We start from the raw sequence: 21,038 nt of genomic DNA, 5'->3' as shown, positions 1-21,038 counted from the left end.
GTCTCTGCCCTTCCCCCTTCTTCTCGCCCTTCATTTCTGCCTCTCTCCTATCAGCTTCTCACATTCCTTCCCTCCCTTTTTTCTTCCCTTGGTTCTATTCTTTCACACCAGGACATGCATATTTATGGATTTTACTTTTTAAGAACAATGGTGAAGATGTGGGCTAAATGTGTATCAGTGCCAATAAAAATAGTTCGGCTTGTGAGCCTTTACTGTATGCCAGATATAGTGATAAACACTAGATGTGCATTACCAGTTGATCTCTGAAATAGTCTTCATTGACGGAAACGTGTTGTTTCCTTTTTCCATATGTGAAAACTGCAGAGGGCAAGTAATTTCCCCAAAGTTAGCAAGTGCAGTTGAATCACATGTCCCAGGAGGACGGACTCTCGGATCATGCTCTGAATCACTCTGCCTCGGCAACTCAAGGACAATGACCCTTTCCATTTGACTAGAGGATTTCAGCATTATTCCCCTGACATCCTTGACCCTTGAAGCCAGGGCCTCGCCAGGTGCCCACATCGCTGTGCCTCACCCTGAGCTTCTGAACAGACCATACCTGGTAATAGAAAATGTAGCTATTATTTTATTTTGAGGAGAGTATTTCTTAAATCTACCGTAATGGGTCAGAGCTCCTCACTCTTCATGCTAGCTGACATATGTTAGAAACTAAGCAACCTGCTCTAGTCCTGGGTGGAGAGAGGTCATCGGAAATGTGAACAGATAGAGTGAAAGGAGGTGTGGGTGAACCTGGTGAGATTTCAGGAATCTTGCCAGCTGGGGTAGGGGTACATGGTCTACAGAGCCACAGTCTTGGTCCTTAGAAAGTTTTTGTCAATCATCTGTATATTCTCAGTCTGGTGTATGGCCCCTAATGGATCAAATGTGCACTGTCTCTCATGCTGACTCCAGCCTAACTGTGTCATTGGCTTTGGCCAAGAGACATCATCAAATGCGACAAGGCAGAGACATGGTAAAGCCCGTGCACATGGTAGCTTTCCCTTTAAACTCAACCAATAGGTAAAGAAACCCAGGCTTTCCTGCTGGAGAAAGAGGCCCCATGGAGAACTAGATTGCCCAGCCAACAGCCAGCACCAAGGTCCCAGACACATACGTGGAGTCATCTTGGATCCTCCACCCCAAGTGGTCTGTCCCAGGAGACACCAAGTGGCATGGAGATAAGCCATTCCACTGACACCTGCCCAGATTCCTGACTCACAGAATAATGGGCATTAAAGCAGTTTTTTTAAGGTCACAAAATTTTGAAGTGGCTTGTTTGGCAATAATCAATACCTGCTACATGATCCTCCGAAGATATGTGTTGAATAATCATCTACCAATTTCTCAGCCTCTCCAAGGACATATCTAAGCATTGTGCCTTGTGTGGTGCTCTATCCTGGGGAAATACATGAAAGCCCATGAAATGAAAAACAAACTAAAAAGGAGCTTCCCAGTAACTCATGGTGTCCCTTGGCTCTTCCAATCAATTCATAATGTCAGCAAACGTGTTATAACAAAAGAGGTCAAATAATTTTTGGGAAAAGAGATCCCTTTTCACTTCAAGAGGTGCTCAGCTTACCATAAGCACTGAGAACTGCCTGTGGCCCTGGGGAAGAAGTCATCTTATCCCGCTACACTATCTACTCTGGAGAACCTCAAGAGAGAGATGCAGAGCAGGGAAAAGGAGTAGCCTGGGGGTAAGAGATCCCTCAGTTTGGAAGTCCCTCTGATAAAACTTGAGATTACACACAGATTGGTTGGGAGGTTGACATCCAGGGAAGAAGTGGATTGCTTTTGGAGGAAAAAGGAATTCAATTAATAGGAGAGTGTGGGAGGGGGGTTATGTGGCTCAGTCCCTTAAGTGTCTGCCTTGCGGACAGGTCATGATCCTGGGGTTCTGGGATGGAGCTCCACATCGGGCTCCCTACTCAGCCAGGGGTCTCCTTCTCCCTCTGCCTGTGCCCCCTATACCCTCCTGGGCTCATTCTCACGTGCACACACGCTCTCTCTCACATAGATAAATACAATCTTTAAACAATTAAAAAATAAATAAATAAAAAATAAAAGGACCCAGTTAATGGGAGGGCCCAATTAATCAGCAGAGGGCAATGGCTGTCCAGTGGATATAGTAAATGTTTCCTTACCCCTGATTGAACACTTCAGGCCAGGAGCTGTATCTGCATCAGCCGTGAGACCCAGTTCCCACCACAGGGCTGGCACAGTGACCTCAGGCAGACACTTCCCTCCTCACCCCTTCTTCTGCAGCTGTGAAATCGGGGGGCTGAGCAAGCTGGTCTCCAAGTCCCATCTGATGCCAGCTCTCTGAGTCCTCCACAGAGGAACTTGTGGCCCGGGTTTTCTTTTATTTGTCCTGCTGCCAAAGGCCTGCTTTCTCTCCCAGCACACTAACAGGGCCAACAGGAAAGAAGGGGGAGAGAAAAGCCACAGATTGGCCCCCTCCTCCCTGGGGGATCCCCTTCCCCAGGATCAAGGCCCAGGGAGGAAGAGGCAGGACTCTCCTTCAAGCCTCAGCCTGCTGCTCTTTGGCTGGGACTTGTCACCAGCAGGATGAAATGGGGGTGTGGTCAGCATGGGAGAGGAAAGGAGGCAGGTGGAGCCCATCCTGGGACAGGAGGTCACACAAATCTGCAAGCAGCTGAGATAACAGCGAGCAGCTATGAAAGAAAAGAGGTCCGTCAGAGGACATGGAGCAGCCAGCCTGTAAGTGGGAGAAATCAGGCAAGGTAGCAGACTCCCAGTTCAAAGGCAGAGGCTTCTGGAAAGGCGGGAGAGGGCAGGAATGAGGAGTCCAAATGGTGAGGCTCAGAGACCACGTATCAAATGAAAATACTTGGAAGCCCACGGCAAAGAACATGGGGAGAAGTGATGTCACCCAGTGGTGGCAGTTCACGAACCTGAGTTGACAGCGGCAGAGAAGAACAGGAGGTATGCAGGTGGGCAGCTTCCAGGGCCGAAGAGAAACAGGGCAGAAGAACCAGTGTCTCCGATTTCCCCCACACAGGGGTCCTGCCAAGATGAAATCATGAAATTTCAAACACAGTTGAAGGTCACAATCGTGATTTATAGTCCGCCCGATACTTTATGCTTTGCAGCCTATTTCATTTTATCTTTATAGTTGCTTTGGGAAATCAGAAGGGCAGGTGTCATCAACCTCATCCACTGATGATGGAATGAGGACCTGAAATGATTAAGGGTCTCGCCAAGGTCATGGAGCAGCCAGGGACCCTGGGGGGCACAGTGCCTCACTGGCCGTCAGGGCACCCTCAGCCTCTACTCCTAGGATGACCCACTAATTTGCTACTTTGAAAAAATTACCTCATTCTTGATATACTGAAATAAATATATTCATGATACTTATCATTTCTTACTACCATAATTTCTTTTTTTTAAGGATTTTATGTATTTGAGAGAGAGAACACAAGCAGGGGGAAGAGGCAGAGAGAGAGGGAGACTCCCCACTAAGCAAGGACCCCGATATGGGGCTCGATCTCAGGATCCTGGGATCACGACCTGAGCCAAAGGCAGACGCTTAACTGACTGAGCCACTCAGGTGTCCCTACCATAATTTCTTACATAATTAAAATTTGTGTGTAGCCTTTACATGAATAAACACAAACTATTACAAAGCATTTTGAGTGAGGCCCTGACGTTCCTCCAATTATAAGGAGCAGAATTTTGGAAAACGTCTTGTGCGATTGAAAACCAGTAATGAAAATGAAAATTAAGTTCTTTGCTCCTGCTTCCTCGAAAAGAGTCCACATACAGTTGTGTGCTGGGAAAACTCTTTTAATTCCAACCTATCTTAGATGTTTCCTCTTGTAAGGCCTTATGAGAACAACGCTCCCCTGGAATCAGAGAGATCCCTAGTTTGTTTTCAATTAGAGTTAAGTTTCTGTTCAGGCTCTGGAAGGAGGGCTGCTGGCTGGATTTGCATCAGAAAATGAGCCGTGGTATTCAGTGTGAGAAGGAACGCAGAGAGTGGGTTCCACCACCACCCAACGCATCTGAGGCAGAGGAAAGGGTGGGTGAGGACCAGCAGCTGAGCCTTGGGAGTTCAGGAGGAGGCTGCCAGCAAGAGAGGGTGAAGGACAATACGTATTCGGCCCAGAATGAGGCTGCCCACCAAGCCCTTGTCAGTAGGGACTGGCTAGGGGGCACTGACCACGCAAAGAGGATCCACACCAGAGGGTCAAGGTCATTGCCAAAGGACATGCACATACAACGAGGAATGTGTTCAGAGAGGGCTTGCATTGGTGGGGTCGGGAACTGCCCACACTCCCCAGGAGTGGCTTGGACATGTTTCCTAAAGATGATGGAGAAAAGCAGGAGGGAAATCCCAGGGTAGGGATGGGGAGGTGAGAATGCTGAGGGTGTGCAGGCCAGGCCTGCCGGCCAGGGTCAGCACCAAAAGCAAGAGACAAACATTTAGGAAGAGCATCTGGAACACGTTGTGGGAAGTCCAGGGAGGTACTGTGACCCTCAGGGGAGCACTGAATCAGGAGAAGTAAGTGTTCATCTGATTCTGCTGTCACTGGCCATGTGCTCCTGGTCAAGTCGTGTGCCCTGGTCAAGTCGTTCTCTCTCCCTCTCTTCCTCTCTCTCTGCCTCAGTCTTATTATTCATGTAACAAGGATGGTGAGATCATCACAATGACTAATACGTCTTTTTTTCTTCAATTTTATTGAAATATTTATTGAATTACTAAAATGTAATTATCACTTTCCTGTCCGCAAACATCCAAAACAAAGGCAATGCTACATTTCAGTTACAAGCTGGCACACTAGCCTGTGTCCTCCAGCGCCCCCTGCCCAGCGCACACTCCCTCTTCCTATGCATCTGTCCATGGCACACTTGCTCCAGGGCCCTTGCACCAGCCAGCACCAGATCTGATGAAGAGGCTGGTGAAATCCTTTGGCTCAGAAGTCACTTTTTCTACCTTGAATTCACGTCCTAGGTGGTGGAAATAAGTAGGCTGGGAGGGATGTCCTACCTATTTAACTTCAGGATCTGAGAAGGATTTCTGGAATAACATCAAGAGTGTAGTTGGGGGGCACCTGGGTGGCTCAATCAGTTAAGTGTCTGCCTTTGGCTCAAGGACAATGACTAATACGTCTTAAGTGGTCACAGTGAGCCAGGCCTTGCCCTAACACGTATTAACTCAAAAGGCCCTGTGAAATAGGGCCTGGGATCATACCCATATGCCCCTATACCTGTAAAATGGGTATGATCCCAGGTCCTATTTCACAGGTGAGACCATTAACTAACTTCTCGGGATGCATAGCTAATTAAGTGAAGAATCTAGAATATATAGTCCTGCCTTCTGTCTCAGGAGCATGCGTTCTCCACCGTGCTGAGCCACCTCTCCCAAGCCCTCCCAAATCAGCATAAAGCTTAAGAGTAAAGTTCACTGAGTTGCCATCTAATTCCCTGAATCAAAACAGGACACATAACGCTTTTTCCCCAAATGACGAAGCCCTGCCTCCCTCCTCATGCGGCCTGGGCTCCCCTCGGACTCCTGCCCTCCCCAGGAGAAAACCTCACCCTCCTCTTCATCACTGGCTGAGTCCTGCGGCCCAGCCTGCCTCGGGGCTGGAGGATGGGGAGGCAGGGAGCGGGGCCGTTTAGGGACCCCTGCTTCGGCCCTTGTGGCATTTGGTTTCAACAGTGACTGCTTATACCAGGCCGCTATCCTTGTCAAAACTGTGCTCCCATCAGACTGAGCTGAGGAGTCATAATCAAAAGTGATTATCAGTGTGAACAGAGGCAATAGTGATAAAAATAATGATTAGGAGAGCCGTCCAAGGAAGACAGGGGTCACAGAATATACAATTAGGAAACCCCATGGTCAGGTTGCTTGGAGATGGAGCATCCAATCCCCTATGTGTCTGACAAAACTCAGCTCCAAGGGGCCAGTCCCCGACCTGCGGTCACACAGCTCACTGACCCAGCCCTCTGACCAGTACCCACATTTCCTGAGGCTGTTATTTATTGAAGATCAGGCTAGAAAAGTCTTCTTTCTCGGTTTTTCAGGAGTGATTCTGGTGTTCCCTGGACATACGGAGCTCCCGGGTAGAAGGTGTGAAAAGTCCAGAACCGCTGTCTACACTTCAGCCTCTGCAGAATTAAGTCCAAATCTCCTAGCCTTGAACGCTCCACCTCCTCGTGTCCCATCCTGAGTCCAGAGTCAGGGTTTTTGTGTTTTTGTGTGTGTTTTATTTTTTTATTTTTATTTTTTTTTTAGTTTGTTTTATTTTGTTTTAAATTCAATTTGCCAACATATAGCATAACAGCCAGTGCTCATCCCATTAAGTGCGCTCCTCAGTGCCCATCACCCAGGTACCCAGAGCGGGTTTTCAAATTCAGGCTCTCACCTCCGAGAAGAGTTTAGACTTTCTCAGCTTCTCACCAGCCTTTCTCAATGTGGAAGGTCCACCGGTTGGGTTAGGCCCAGAGAAAACCTCCTTCCCAGAAGGAAAGGCTGTGTTGCCCTGGCCCCAGGCACCCACACGACAGGCACATCAGTCCTGACCTTGGGGCCCCACTTGGGCAACTGTACAGTGAATGGACTTAAAGTGAATACTACCTCCTGCAGGCCCTGGGAAGCATCCAGGGCCTCACCTGGCCTGGTTGTGCAATGCCATGTGGAGGAGCCCACATTTCATAGCAGACGCTGAAATGTAAATCCCTTCTCTGTGACTCCTCCAGCCTCCCTATGTACATTTGACCATGCTTGGCAGGTGCTTACCCTGCTTATTGGTTTACCCACATCACTCTGAGTGCATTCATTTAAGCTAAGGCCGGGGGTGTGGGGGGAGAGAAATCATAATAAAAGTGTACATGGACCAAACTGTCTGGTCACAGCTCCTCGAGCTGGTTCTAAACATCCTGGTGACACAAGAGCGTGGGGGCAGCTGGCCCGGGACAAATGTGCTATCTGTGTGTTTAGAACATGCGTCTAGGGCCCAGGAGGGGTCGGCCTTTGAGACTTATAAAAAGAAGCCAGGAATCTGGATTTTTCTACAAACTCTCCGCACATAAGTTCACGGTTCGAAGGCAACCTGAACGCCTCCCACATTCTACACTTTTTCCAGGCAGTGAGATGCCCGCTGAGGTGTACCCAGCTCTGCCTTCTTCCCCAGAGTACTTTCAAATGCATTTGTGAGCAGCTGAGTCTCCAGTTCCTGATGGAGACAGGAATGGCCCCCTTGAGTCCTGCCCTTTCAGCTGATTTCCTCCCGGGGGTGTCCCCGAGGGTCCTTCAAGGGTCACAAACCAGAGTCCTGGAGTCGAAACCCACAGTTCAGTAATAAGGAAGGGCTTTAAACTGTTAATGGCACAGAGGTGCTGGGCTGGGCATTTGCGTGGGGGACAATTCTTTTTTTTTTTTTTTTTTACTTGAAGTTTTCCCAAGACACCACAAAGTCCAGGAATTGATTAATTGATCCTCCTGGCTAAGAACTATTTCAGTTCTGCTTCAGCACCGGGCTCTGTTTTCACCAGCCTCCATGACATTTTTATCTTCAGCTTCCTTCTTTTTTTTAAATTCCGCCCCCCCCCCCCGGGGGGGATTTTCAAACCCACCAGTCTCATTTCAAAATAACAGAAATCCTTGAACTGACATTACATTCACACCCCCCCCCCTCCATTCCAAACTCCTGGAAGGCTGAGCCGGGAGGTCTATTAGTTTATGTCATCGGTCATGAAGCCCCCACCCCATCCTGTGTGGGACCCTCAGATGCCCTGACCCACACAATGCCTCCCCACACTTCCCTCACTTTCCTCTCACACCCAGATGCTCATAGCTCTCTAAGAGCATGGTACGGTCGGTCCACTCTTGAACGAGCTGGCTGCAGGTCAGCCCATACTGCTTCCCTGGAGGATTCAGTCAGTCTTGTCAACGAACACTCAGAGTGCACTCACATGGACACAGCCTGTTTGGTATGCGAGAGAGCTTTCCTTGCAGAGGCGCCCATGGGTCCAGCTGCTCAGCATCCTCCCTGAGAGCATCCTGGGCATATGGCCTCCTCTGCTCTGTCCACACCGACTACACTCTACGGAAGACAAATACCCTTTAAATCGTTTTCCTAGCTGAGCATAAAGGGGAAAAAGGTCCAGAGAGCCAAGGAGCAAGGGTTGATTAGCAATGTGCTTTTTCAAGAAATGAGGGTAATTTCTCATCTGCATGGCTCAACATTGCTTATGGAATAAGACTCTTATGGCTGAAGAGAACTAGGAGGGGTTATTCTTGCCTCAGAGCAAGACTTCACTGTGATCATGTCAGACAGCTGGTCTCCGCTTCCTGAAGATTCTTTAAGGAAGGAGGCCTCAAGAGTTTTCCTTGGCCTTACCCAGCAGGCTTTCACGATTCTGGTTTATAGGAAGTGGTTTCTTAATGCACACTCACTCCCTGTAGATCAACAGGGCTCATGAGGTCTCGGATCTGCCCCTGATGTTCACAACTCTTTAGAACTCTCCATTATCATGCCTCCACTTTCCACATCTCCATTAGCTTCATCTGGCAGGACTGAGGGCCTCAGACTTGCAGGCAAGAAGCAGGCCAGACCTGGGGCTGGAGGGAAGGTGGGGGTAGAGGCAAGCCAAAGATCCAATGCCCCGCTGAAGGAGGAGCCTTCCTCCAGGGTGTGAGAGGGACTATGGGCCCGGGAGGGGTCGGCCTTTGGGACTTGTAAAAAGAAGCCAGGAATCTGGATTTTTCTACAAACTCCACACATAAGTTCATGGTTTGAAGGCAACCTGAACGCCTCCCACATTCTATACCTTTTCCAGGCAGTGAGATGCCCGCTGAGGTGTACCCAGCTCTGCCTTCTTCCCCAGAGTACTTTCAAATGCATTTGTGAGCAGCTGAGTCTCCAGTTCCTGATGGAGACAGGAATGGCCCCCTTGAGTCCTGCCCTTTCAGCTGATTTCCTCCCGGGGGTGTCCCCGAGGGTCCTTCAAGGGTCACAAACCAGAGTCCTGGAGTCGAAACCCACAGTTCAGTAATAAGGAAGGGCTTTAAACTGTTAATGGCACAGAGGTGCTGGGCATTTGCGTGGGGGACATTTTTTTTTTTTACTTGAACTTTTCCCAAGACACCACAAAGTCCAGGAATTGATTAATTGATCCTCCTGGCTAAGGCGCATGTTCTAAACATTCACACTTCATCACCTTGAAATGACTGGCCTTTAAGCAAACCTGGCCTGTGATCTAGGATCCAAGCAGAAGGCTTCCTTCCTCTGTGCTCATGGTTCTACTGGCATTTCATGTGGCAAAGTAAATGTGGTTCCTTAATAAATGAAGCTTTTTGGAAAACACAGGAACAACAATGCAAAATTAGAGAGCTCGGCAAAGAAAAGTGACGAATGTGGGGCCTAGTTTGGAGAAAGTCTGGAAGGAAACTTGAGGTTGGCTCACATCCCTAGTCATGTGGCAGAGGAACCCTCAACTGCAGAGAAAAGCCCTGGTGAATTCTCCCCCGCGCCTGGCCCTGCCGATGTCCCATATCTCCCACCTGGGGGAGCCCCCCGTAAAGTGGGCACGTGTGTACATGCAGCAGTTCAGAGCGAAGCGTCAGGAGTTCACTGCCATTAGGCAAACGGCACACTTTGGACTCTCCTCTGGATGAGATCTCTGATTGCAGGGAACCCCAGGTTGGAAGGGATGTTCTGAATCCCTGCCCAGGGGCCAAGGGCCTTCAGGAGAGGAGAAGAGCTGAGCTCCAGCAGAGGTGCTGCCACAGGGCCAGGGAAGGCAGAGGGGGAAAGCTGGTCTTGCTTTGGGGCTGCAAAGGGAGAGAAAGTTCTCCTAGGGGAAGATGAGCCGGGAAGTACTTCCAGCCCGAGGGCTGCCGGAGGCTGGGTGTAGCCACAACTGCGCTGGGCTGGATTGTGCCCTTCCAGTCCACTGTCCCATGGGTCAGTCCTCACACCTCCCCTGGGCTGGGCGGCAGCTGGCTCCTGGTGGCCCTCACAGGGCTTGTGATTGAAGCAAAGTGTTTGGCCTTCCTAAGCCTGGAAACATAGGGAGGACTTTATCAGAAAAAAAGCACTAAATTGAGAGTCAGAAGAGGGGCACCTGGATGGCTCAACAGTTGAGCATTTGCCTTCAGCTCAGGTCGTGACCCCAGCATCCTGGGATCGGGTCCCGTATCAGGAGAGAGCCTGCTTCTCCCTCTGACTATGTCTCTGCCTCTCTCTCTATGTCTCTCATGAATCAATTTTTAAAAATTAAATTGGGAGTCAGAAGAAATACATTCTGCTCTGAAATTTGCCTCTATTTAGCTTTAGACTTAATTCCATACATCTGCAAAAAAAGGGGGCAGGGAGGTCAATCTGGATAATCTCTCAGTTCTCAATTCTAAAAAAATTTCCCTAGAGGCTTTTTCTGCAGCTTCCCTACTCAAGATTCGTTTTCCCACCCAAGACACATACACCACATATACACACGCACAGAGCACATCACATTCACCACACACATAAACCCCACACAGCACCTACACACATACACACACACTCACACACACACACACACAAACCACAAGCACACTCCCAGGTCAGAGCTGGGCTTGTGAGAAGGATGCAGGCTCCATCAAGACAGTAGGGAACTGCATGAGGGTGAGGTCCATGGAGCCGAAGCTGCCTACCCCAGAGGCATTCATGCCCATCCCGAGATTGTAAGAGCACGGCTGGAAAACCAGACAAAGCACTCCCAAGAGCCAGAGTTCTCAGGCTAGTTGGCAGTACACAACCCCTGTTTTCCTGCTAGACCAGCTCCAAGAGCGTGCTCTCCCCTCAGGAAATGTTAGGTCTCCAAGTGGCACTGGGGACTCACAGATGCACGCCACCCATGTGTCTGTCCCTTCCATTCTCCTCTCAGCTGCCCGTGAGATGGGCAGTGTTTGAGGAACCAGGCTTGGGGTGACTGAAGAACTCCCCCACTAGAGATCTGTGACTCATCTGACCTGATCACACAGGCCCAGGTTTGCGGTAGGAGCAGAGACAACCACCAGATTTCCCATCAACGTCCCACCAGCTTCTTCCCTTGGGTATCACCCTTGTACATTTAGAGGAAAAATATGTGTATATTACTCTCTACATATGTGTTTATCAGCCACTTCTGCACCTATCATTTCATAGGTATTTTTTTAAAGACAAGAATGAATAAAGGTGGTTTGTTTAAAATTGTTGTAAAGAAAGTACTAGGTTTACAAAACACAGATTAGGTAAAGAATAGTGCAGGTATGGCAAAAACAAGAGATTGGCATGCAAATCTCTGGGCCAGGAGGTCCTCAGTGGCCCCCCAGAGCCCTGACAACAGGGGCGTGTTTCCTCACACTGAGCGGAGCTTGTGCTCAATAGCATCCCCTAACCTTGGCCGTGTGTGTCTCCACAGGTGGCAGGGCACAAGTCTGATCTTCTGGCTGGCTCTTCAAATGCTCAAAGCCAGGAAAGGGACATGAAGACCCTCCTCTCGTCTGCACCCAGCCTCCCCTTCTATGCCAGAAATCTGAACCTCTGCCCTGCCACCTGGCCTCCTGTCTCTATGTCTTACACTTACGTTTGACCAGAGCCTCTTCTTGTCCCCCGCTCCAGTTACACAGGTCAATCTGTGGGAGCAGAGGCAGTTCCTGCCACCTTAGCATCTGGCCCACAGCAAAGGTCAAGGAACTTACAGTCAAAATCAATCATGCTTGCAAGGGCGCCAGCAGAAGCACATGCTTGTGGAAAATTGTAAAAACGAATTTTACGGAGGAGGGCTGGACTTGGAGTTCTACAGGAGGCCGAGAGTCTGGACCGTTTTTTGTCAGGAGCTGCGTCCTGGAGGTAGCGAGTCATAAACAGTGTTTTAAAGCAAAGGAGGAATGTGTTAGGGTGGGCCCGGGGAATGCGTCAGGCCGAAGCAGGCGCGTGAGGGATCGGGCTCGGGCCGCGGTGCAGGAACAGAAGCTGGTGCCAACGAGGGGAGACAGGTAGACAAAATGCACGGAGCGGGGTCACTGTACCGAAGGTCAATGGTCCTGCCTGAGCCAGAATCTCTTACTGACCTTTAAACATTATAGATGCCCCGGTGCCACCCAGACCAACTGATCCAGAAGGCCTGGTCAGGCATCAGTACATTTTTGTTTATTTGTTAACTCCTCTGATGACTGAGTGTGCAGCCAGAGTTAAGGCTATTGTGTTGTTTGTTGAGAACCAGATTCTGGGTACATAACTAAAGGACAAGAACCAAGCAGATGTGATCCCTGCCCTGACAGCCCCATAGAGCCCAGAAGAGATAAACATTAAAGACAAAATAAACACCCAATTACAAATTGTGGTTTGGGCTGCACAGGAAAAGAACAGGGTGGAGGGGGTGTGTGTGTCACAGCGAATGGCACATCTCTCCCATTTCTGGGAGAAGGTATTTAACAGCAATAAACACCATAGAACGTGGTTACATGAAATCAGCTACGTAAATTGTGACCAATGCTCCCATTTGTTGTGCAACAAAATAAACACTGCAAAATTTAATCAAGGCTTTAAAATTTTAAAAAAAATATATAAATAAATAAAATGGGGCAGAAACCATAAAGAGGATGAATGGAGAGTTCAAAGAGAGTCTCTGTGAAAGATGAAAGCGTCAGCTAATTCAGCCGGAGAAGAGGAGGCAGGGAGGGAAGAGGGGATGGAAAGTCCAAACACTTCTCGAGTTTCCTTAAGATCAGTGAGAAACCTGTCTTTTAGCTTCCTCAAGAACCACACAGCACTCAGCAGAGGATGATTTTAGGTTATCGTAGCCTGGAGTTGTACTTTGTACCACATAACGTTGGGATTTGGAAAAGAGTGTTTGGGGAAAGGAATTAGGGAGACAGAATGGGGACTAATGTATAGAAATTTCCATAAAGCATCTTAGCTGATGATACCATAGATGGCATTTGTTTATGTAAAAAAAAAAAAAAAAAAATAGGCCAAGCAGCCCAGGGTAGATCAGCGGTTTAGCATCGCCTTGAGCCCAGGGCATGATCCTGGGGTCCCAGGGATCAAGTCCCACGTCGGGCTCCCTGCATGGAGCCTGCTTCTCCCTCTGCCTGTGTCTCTGCCTCTCTTTCTCTCTGTCTTTCTCATGAATAAATAAATAAAATCTTTAAAAAGAAGTAGGCTTTTTAAAAGTACCTGCCCCAAATAATACACAAATAAATATAATTTTTTAAAAATAATACATAGCGCTCGCTTCAGCAGCACATATACTAAAAAAAATAATAATAAATACATAAAAGTACCTGTCCAAGGTACTTAATTTCTTTGAGCCTCAGTTTCCTCATCCATATAATGGAGACAGTATTCCTCGCTCTCTCGTGGAAATTTTGTGAAGCTGTGTTAAACGCTTGCTGGCTGCCAAGCGCTGTGCTAATACCCCTGGGCCTCATCGGGAGAGGAGCTACCATCAATCAAGCAGCGAGTGTGGCCCCGGGCTCCATGTTTCATGGTTTCATCTGTTTCAGTCCTCCCAATAAACTCAGCACCTTGGGGTCAATATGACTGTCTTCATTTTCAGATGAGGAAAGCTGAAGCTCAGGAAACTTTTCCAAGACCAGGAGCTAAGAAAGTACTGGAGGTGAAACTGAGACCGAGTTGGTCAGACCCTCCAGCCCAGGACTCTCCCAAGAATAGTGTGGGAGGATGTAGTAGAATGGAGGGTTGGGGGGGACGAAGACCAGAGAGAGATGACAGAGACAGAGAAGGAAGAAGGAAGAGAAATAGGAGAGAGAGTGAGAGAGCCAGTAGTTGGGAAAGAGAAAGATCTCAGGGAGAGGGGGGTGGAGGGAGAAGGAGAGGGGGGAGAGGGGGGAGAGGGGAGGGTGGCTGTAGGTGGCGGGCAGAGTCTGCTAATTCCTCCCCACTGAGGCTTTAGTGGATGACCCCCCTCTGTCTGCTGACGCATCTGCTTTTACAGTTCAGGGCGTTCTGCTCGGTTTCCTGAAGCCACGGCCCCCACTCTGCACCCCCCTCCTTGTTCTTCTTTTCCCAGCCTCTCCCAGGTCCCAAGGTTTGAGTGAAGCCTGTGCTCCGGATGCCTCTGGTTTGTACAGACAATTGCTTAACTGCCATTTAAGAGAATTGATGCAACCGACCTTTAAACACACGTTGGTTACCCTGACATCTGAAAAGAGAAAATAGACTTCCTTCCGTGAGTGGGAAATTCTTCTCACAACAATTACTCCAAGAAGAGAGCACAGGCAGGTGGGCCTCAGCCACAGGCCCCAGGAACCTGACGGGTTCTGCGGATTGTCTTACTCTGGAGGCTGGTCAGAGTTTCAGGGGTAATTCCCAAGAGTCCTTAGGGCTCGCCGGCCTTGAGTCAAAATTCCTTTCCAGAAGAGAAAGGGACCAGAGATCCCTAAATGATTTGCCCTTTTATAGGTTTTTGAGTCATCCCCAGGCATCAGCTCCTGCCCTCTGGAGGCAGGTAGCATCTGCTGCCCCTCTTCCCTGGGCTGGGTGATGGCAGGAGTATTTTCTCATTGACAGTGTTGGAATTAATTAATTATGGATTTTTGGTTCTCAACAGGTCACGCTCCCCTGGGGTTCATACCCATGAAGACCCTTCTCAACCCCCCACTCTAGCCCATGTTTGCCGGCCTCCATGGGTCAACTAGACCAAACAGGGTCAGACCACGCTGCTGTTCCATTTCCGAGGAAATTCTCTGTGTGCATCATCACATGCCCAGTAATTCTGATGACTCAGGTCTCAGGTCAAATGTCACCTTCCCAGGGGGCCCCTCCCAGCAACCTTCCCTAAGGTGACCTGGTTCTCTTTCCCAGGCTCTCTGTGGCATGCCACCCTGCTTTATATTCTAAGTGCTTATTTCTTTAACCCAGGCCACCATACTGACAGAGTCCTGGCACTCTGAGCTCTGTGGGTCTTGACCAGAGCCCTGTGCATGGAGCAGCGGAGGGCTCATGGCAGACTCACAAAGAAGATGTTCTTATGACACACCAAGGAATGACACGGAGGCCAGCAACAGGGTCTGGAGTGTCCCAGAGCCCCTCTTCTCTCCTCCACAGCCTTTTCCCTGCCTTAGTCCTAATCCCCAAATTGTCCTTCTTCTTCCTCCTCCCTCTTGTCAGAGTGGAAAGCACGAAGCCCTTAGAGCCACCCCTCCTGGGTGTAACCCCACTGCTGCTTTCTGGCTGTGAGCTTTTCTGTCAGCTATGCAACACTGGAAACATACGGACAAGAATGGGACTATCTGGAGGATTAAATGACATAACTCTATGGTAAGCCTGGCATATCCTAAGCATTCAATTAACACAAATTGCTTTGCAATCTTTGTTTCTCTCCTCCCTCCTTTTTCCTTCCTATCACTTCATTCCCTGCCTTTCTCTCAACCTTTGCTCTCTACTTAGAAAGATCCTGCCAGAGTCATCAGCAGGACTTAGGCACTTGAAATGCACGGAGTCAGGTGGGCACGAATGCCAGGGCGGTTATCTCCTCCAGGGGGAGGGGCGGGAGAAAAGTTGAGGGCAGAGTGTCTTGAGAAATGTCCGTAGCAAGACCCAGAAGGAACCCAAAGAGTGGGGCTGGTAGGAGGTGCGCCCAGCAGTGAGATTTGGCGACGTGCTCAGACCAGCATTTTTTGAGACCCGAGCCTGCTTATCCTGGAGACCGCTGTGTTAGCACAGTTGGGCAGGTAAACTTGAAAATATTGACGGTGGCAGATGTAAGATAGAAGAAAGAATCCTGGTTTGGGAAGAAACAGCCTTGCTCTCCACCCCCCAACCGGTCCCAACAATGCCCTTAGCCAGCCTCGGGACCTGGGAACAGCCCACTCCCCTCTGGGACCTCAGCCTGCCCTGTGCAGATTGAAGTGAGACAGGAAGGTCTCACAGCTGTCTTCTAGATCACACAGGCCATGGCTAAACCAGACCAAAGGTTTTCTGCAGCCGTCCTCGAAAAGGGGGGTGCGGGGGCACCGGGGTGGCTCAGTCAGTTAAGCATCTGCCTTCTGGTCAGGGTCTTGGGATCAAGTCCTGTGTTGGGCACCCTGCTCAGCAAGGAGCCTGCGTCTCCCTCTCCCTCTGCTGCTCCCCCCAGTCATGGTCATTCTCTCTCAAATGAATAAATAAAATATTTAGAAAGAAAGAAAAGAAAGAAAGAAGAAAGAAAGAAGAAAGAAAGAAAGAAAGAAAGAAAGAAAGAAAGAAAGAAAGAAAGAAAGAAAGAAAGAAAGAAAAGGGAGTGAGGGCAGAGAGCAGCAGAAGCATCGGGAAGCACTATTTGCTGGGTTTTTTGTCTGATTTGGTTTGGTCTGGGTCCTGATAATCTCACTCATGTGCAGCACAGATTCCGTTAGGCCTGGCTCTGTTTTCGCTGCCTGGGGTCGGTGGACTGGGACTAATTTGCACAGCTGTCTGAATTTCCTCCATCCGGCTTGCCGGGGCCTCACCTCCTCTCCAGTGGAAGCTCTTCTCGGGCACAGGAGAGCGGAGATCTGTCAGAGGTGCCTGCCGACGGACTGGCCTCTCTTCTGCTATATTCATCTGAAGCCACGGCAACCCTCTCTGGGCCAAAACCGCTCACTAATTAATACATTTCACAGGGTGAATGGAGCACTGGCACCACCGCCAGCTTGGGGCAGCTCCCAAAGCCACGGGCCTTGCTCGGTGCCCAGAAAGAGCCCTGCCTGGAGACAGTCTGTGCCAGCGCCTCGCTGCCATGCCAGCGCCTCACCCTACTTCGTCTGAACCCGGAAACGCGTCGCCTGCCAGCACCCCCCAATTCCCAGCTGTGTCATTCTCTCCTTCACCTGCTCCCATTTCCACAGAAGCATAGGTCACAGTCCTGAGGCACCTGATCTATTTTTCATTCTCCCTTTCTCTAGGCAGAATGATGGATTGACTCTGGAAAACCCATTAGGGAAGGGCTGGGCCATCCTGCATTTCCGTGAGGCCTGTCCAGGTGACTTTGAGTCAAGCCGCTGAGAGCCATTTGGCTGCGGGATCATCTCTGTGGGGTACCATGTTTACTTGGGCCACTGACCCTGGTCTTAGAGGAAAAGATGAAGGATTAGTGACACTTGGTGCCCAAATCCCTTCCACTCATCCGTCCCTGCTGAGGACTTTTTGAAGCCTCTTTATATTATAGTCTGTTGAGAAGCACCCAGTACCCTGATGAACTAACCCTGCACTCTAGGTAGGGTCCTTCCTTACCTGTCTGCCAGGCCAGCCTATAGGCACAGGTCTCCAAACTTCCCAGTGAGTTCCCAAGTTGCTGAGAAGCCAAGAAAGAGGAGGCCAGAATGATGGCTCTGATTGTGCACAGTGCTGGGCTTTCCCCACAGGGGACATTATCCACAGGGAAGGGGTTTTTGTTTTGACCCCACAGTGGTCAGTGATTATGTTTGCAGGCTGATGAGGTTTGCTTTCAACTCTTCAGAGGCTTCAGAGAAGGCTCCAGATCTACTAGGATGGGAGATGAATTTTTCAGCTTCCTTAATAAGTATTAGACCATCACATTCACTCACCCCAGTCTTACATGGCAGAGTAATTACTTCCCCCTCAATGTCTCACTCTTCTGACACCCTACAGCTATGGTTATCAACGGCTTACTTATTTTCAGTGACTCAGTCAAAAACTCCAATTCCCCATGAACCATCTAGCCTCCTACAGTTTCTTGCAATGTCTCCTTTATTTTCTAGTTCCTTATGTCATCCTTCAAGTGATTGTTATCATAATTATCACTTAACTCTTGGACTTTTAATCTCTCCATCTGCTCTACTGAATGTCTAGCTCTCTTTGCAAGACACCATGTCCTGCATGTCTTTCCATCCCCTAAACTGGCTACAAAAAAAGCTGGCCACATCCCAAACTATTATTAAATATTTCCTGGCGATGCCAAGACAGAAATATTGGCTTGCTTGGTACAATTCTTCAGGTAAAATAATACACTGACTTTCCACTTCAAATCAAGTTTATTAGCCTCAGTTAGGGGGTGGGTCAAATTAGGTGTTAAACACTGCTGAGTGAATGACCCAGAGCTAGAAAGATACCCAGATGCTAACTGGGAAAATCTTGACCAAGCCAACCAGGTGCTTCCAGGACCTTCTTTGTGGTAACAATGTCAGTCCCATGGACTGGTGCATTCCTTTCAGAGTGGTGCTGACACGCCAAAGAAATTAATGGTCCTATCTCAACTGACTCATTTGCTGGGAACAACAGGTTCATATGACAATTCTTAGGTTGACCCACATTGTGCGTTCAACAACAACAAAAAAATTATTATACCATGTGTTCAAACTAAAGAGCATTAAAATTTATAATTTTTCATTTTTTTGGCATCATACTTTGACCTACGCCTGATTTTTACTATAATATGTTTATAATTTTAAAGATGACTATGAAGTATAATGTTAGAAAAAATGAGAAAGACATTTTAGAATGCATCAAAATGTGAATATGGTCGTATACTATCCAACCCCCTCAGCCTCAGCTATAAACAAATTGCCTTTTTATCTCTAAAATACTTTATTTTGTGCTCAAAGCGAACTATTAAATTCTGTTAATTATATCAGAATTTAGATAGCATTTCAGGGTCTCAGTTTCCTTATCAACAGAATACAGAGTTGGACTAGACATTATATGAAGATCACCTCCAATCCCACCATGTTTTCATTAAAGGCTCCCACTGATACTTCATAATCTCCAATTTACTGCTCTTTGGCAAAGCTTGGAAAAGAAAACTCCGTGTAAGGATTTCTTTGGGGCTAGGGCCTATATTACAAGGGGAAAAACAAACAGAGATGAGGTGTCATCAAGTCAATTCTGTTGGCACTAGCAACCATTGAAGAAGTAGGGAAGGGAGATAGAAAGGAGAATAAACTTGTGTTCCATGTCAACAGAATTGTGAAATAGAAAAAACTGGCCTAGAGCCCTGCCCACACAACTCTAATTCCTCTACCTTTAAGATTCATTTTCCTCTACACTGGAATTGATCAATGCTCGGAAAAAAGATGACAAAGGTGAAGGTAGGAGGAATGGTAGAGATTTCTGAGAAATGGCTCCCATGCTTGGTCTTAGATCATGGACCTTCAAGCATCTGAATAGCACATGTTGGGGGAAAAGTCAAGATTTATCACCGTCAAGAGTCAACAGCTGGAAAGGATCTTCCTAAAGCTGGTTTGTGTCTCTGACCATCCTTCTCCTTTGGGAGCAGATATCATGATACAGAGGGCAGTATGGTCTGATAGAACTTCATGCCTGACTTGGATCTGATCTGTAAGCCACAATCTGCTGTGAATTCAAATTTGGGGAAGATCACTTCCCCTTGCTGGGTCTCATAATTATATCAGCAAAATGGGACGATGGACTTGATCTTCAAGATCTCCCAAGTCTTATGCTTTACTTTGCCAGGAACATTATTGTCTGTTCAGCCAGAACTATAGGGTGGAGCAGAAATAGAGACAATGCTGACTGCTATCACCTCAATGCCAATCCCTGTGCCTCTGCTTAGTCAGACAGCCCGTCATACCTATTTCCTGGCAGCTCTTCCTCTTATTTTAAAACTTAGAGTAGAAAAATCAGGGACAACGTGAGCCCTTCTGTGGGTGGTACAATTCACAGAGATCCCTGTGACTTGTGGTCAGTCACCTTTTCCCAGAAAGTCCCTGGAAGCAGGAATTCAGCAAGCAGGGACCCTTGAAGGAAGTGGCCATTGTCTCTGCAGACCGTTGTGAGACCAGCTGGCTCTTCTGGGAATACTAACAAGAGGGAGTATGCACCACCTGAAACGCATGGCAGATGCAGTAAACTAAGTTATCTCTGTATAGGTTTGGGTTTTCTAGAAGTTTTCTCTTATTCAGTTCCTTGTCATGAAGTACCCAAGAAACTTGAAGAACAGTGTAAGCAAAGCAGAGGTGATTGAGGAACAAGCTGACCATTTTACCTGCATGAGTGAGCATAAATGCTGGCTTAGAAGCCAGAGCACACTGTGATTCTAGCCTTGAGCATTTCTGTAGAGAGAATAATAAATGGTTCCTCTATCTTATGGGAGAACAGAAAAGGAAGATACGACCTGAATCAACAGCAAAACAGAGTCATAATCTTCTGCTTGATGGAGTAATATGACCGAGATACTAGACTCCAGTGACCAATGAAATAGCTTTCCCAGGAGACAGGTCAACTTACATTTTTAGAAGCTAAGAGGTGTCCTGCTTTGATTGGGGTCAGACAGTGGAGCAAGATGACTTCCCTGGTGCTATTATCTAAAGAAAACAATTTCTAATGGGAAATGTTTTGTTGAGTCCTAAAACCTCATTGAGACTTCCTGTGGCAGTAACAGAATGGGAGAAGGGTCCATTTTAATTTGAAATATTTGAAGGGTATTTAAACCTACAATCTGAAGACAGTGATTTCTTCAATACAACTAACATAAATAAGTTCAAGAGACAAGGGGCCTGTAGATTGCCTTATACAGGTAGGAAAGAATCATCTTAAACTACAGCTAGCAAAGCCACTTCACGTGGAAAGAACTGGTTTGTTGTTCTAAGTGTCAGGTTTTCCTGCCAACACCATGGTTCCTACCTCTTTCAAGAGGCCTCCCTTGTATGAACTTATTTTTCGCTGATGGCCAAACTAGGAGCAATTGTATGAAAAGAGCAAGATAAATATATATTTTCTTCAAAGTAAGTTAAAACCCGAGGACATCTGGATGAGGCTTAGAATATCCAAAAGTCTTTCTTCATTCCTGATAACAGAGACTATCTGCATCTTACTTATGCCTCTAAGGAGGAAGAAAAGAGAAAAGAGTGAGGTCTTCTGAGTTATAGAGAAGTGGATGGGGAGCTCTCCAAGGGAAAGATGTGTCTGGCACTGCATCAGGCTTCTGATAACCTCTCGTCCCTAAAAGAACTCAACACAACTCTGCCTCCACTATGTGGTTCTGGGTGGGTCCTGAAGGTCCTAGAGGCGAAGGGTTTACCGATCTGCTGACCCATGCCCCTTACTATTTTGTGTAGAGAATTTGAAGATTGGGAAAATTAT

The sequence above is a fragment of the Canis lupus genome, chromosome 37 (assembly GCF_011100685.1).
Source record: "Canis lupus familiaris isolate Mischka breed German Shepherd chromosome 37, alternate assembly UU_Cfam_GSD_1.0, whole genome shotgun sequence".
In the NCBI taxonomy this organism is placed as follows: Eukaryota; Metazoa; Chordata; class Mammalia; order Carnivora; family Canidae; genus Canis; species Canis lupus.
This window is presented reverse-complemented; position numbering follows the sequence as displayed.